At 50.0% G+C, this 1,413-nt stretch overlaps 2 non-coding genes across 2 annotated transcripts in view; both read right to left on the bottom strand.

Moving 5' to 3' along the window:
* LOC131270239 (large subunit ribosomal RNA) overlaps positions 1 to 382 on the bottom strand; it is a 4,091-nt gene extending 3,709 nt beyond the window's left edge. The window contains exon 1 of the ribosomal RNA XR_009179353.1: positions 1 to 382. This exon is cut by the window's left edge and continues 3,709 nt beyond it. This is a non-coding gene — a ribosomal RNA (large subunit ribosomal RNA).
* A 487-nt stretch (positions 383 to 869) lies between these two features.
* LOC131270247 (5.8S ribosomal RNA) lies at positions 870 to 1,024 on the bottom strand. Its single transcript, XR_009179359.1, has one exon. It is a non-coding gene; the product is annotated as a 5.8S ribosomal RNA (ribosomal RNA).
* Positions 1,025 to 1,413: the final 389 nt, after the last annotated feature.

Here is a 1,413-nt window from a genome sequence, read left to right as displayed (position 1 = left end):
ACTTTCCCTCACGGTACTTGTTTACTATCGGTCTCATGGTTGTATTTAGCTTTAGAAGGAGTTTACCTCCCACTTAGTGCTGCACTATCAAGCAACACGACTCCATGGCACGCTCGGTCCATCATCCAACGGGCGCTGTTCTACGGGCCTATCACCCTCTATGGGTTCTGAGCCACATTCAAGTTGGACTTGAAAAGCGCTAAGATGATGGATAGTGAGACGCACCAGTACACGGAATCGGATAGACGGACAGGCCGCCACCCCTACGTGCTGAGCTTCTCCCGTTTCGCTCGCAGCTACTCAGGGAATCCCGGTTGGTTTCTTTTCCTCCCCTTATTAATATGCTTAAATTCAGGGGGTTGTCACACATGAACTGAGGCTTATGTACCTTGCGGTTGTTATCGTCACATCTGGCTTGCGACTACTTTGTTTCAATGTCCAATATGTACCGTTGGACTCGGTTAACGGGCTGTTAGCCCGCGTGTGGTTTAACTCACTGATACCTTCCATTGCCCATACGCTAGTTTGTTTGTGTTCCTTTGGTCAACTTCCATACTTGAATCATTTGTGCTACCGCTGCTGCTTCGACGCTACTTTGACATCTTCGCTTCTATTTAAATAAATAAATAAGCTGAAGCTAGACATCAGTAAACACCACCACAGACACCACAAGCACGCCTTCTCCTCGTACTTCCGCCTCACGCGGGAACACGGACGCTCTAAATACTTCGAATTCCAATGCCAGTATATTGTAAACCACGGGTTCTTTAATGCTAGCGGGTCGTCGCGACCCTAGTTAACATCATGGTGCACGTCTCGTGACGGGTGTCACGGCGTAGTTAAATGTATGCGATACATTTCTCAAATATAAGCGCTCAGTCATCTGTACATCATGGTAGGTTCCCACGACGTGCAATATGCGTTCAACTTATCAATGTTCATGTGTCCTGCAGTTCACATTATGACGCGCAGTTAGCTGCGGTCTTCATCGATCCATGAGCCGAGTGATCCACTGCCGAGGGTGACTAACTTGCGTAAGCCGCCGCTGTGCGCGTATACCCGTTCCCCGTAGGGAGGAGCAAGCCGCCGCTTAGAGACGAAGCATAAAGTGTCCTCATTCCACATAGGGCAAGCTGGATGAATCCATTTTACCCAGGACGGCCGAAGCGGCGTGGACCAGGGGAGAACTGAACCTTATACTTCACACCACAGTAAGTCTACGTGTCCTCTTCCACATAGGGCAAGCTAGAACTAACTATCTTACTCAGGACTGCCGAAGCAGCGTGGACCAGGGGAGGAACACACTTTTCATGGAAACGTAAGGCATCCATGACTGCCATAACGTAAGCCGCCGCTGTGCGCGTATACCCGTTCCCCGTAGGGAGGAGCAAGCCGCCGCTTAGAGACGAAGCA

The sequence above is a fragment of the Anopheles coustani genome, assembly GCF_943734705.1.
Source record: "Anopheles coustani chromosome X unlocalized genomic scaffold, idAnoCousDA_361_x.2 X_unloc_18, whole genome shotgun sequence".
Lineage (NCBI taxonomy): Eukaryota > Metazoa > Arthropoda > Insecta > Diptera > Culicidae > Anopheles > Anopheles coustani.
This window is presented reverse-complemented; position numbering and strand designations above follow the sequence as displayed.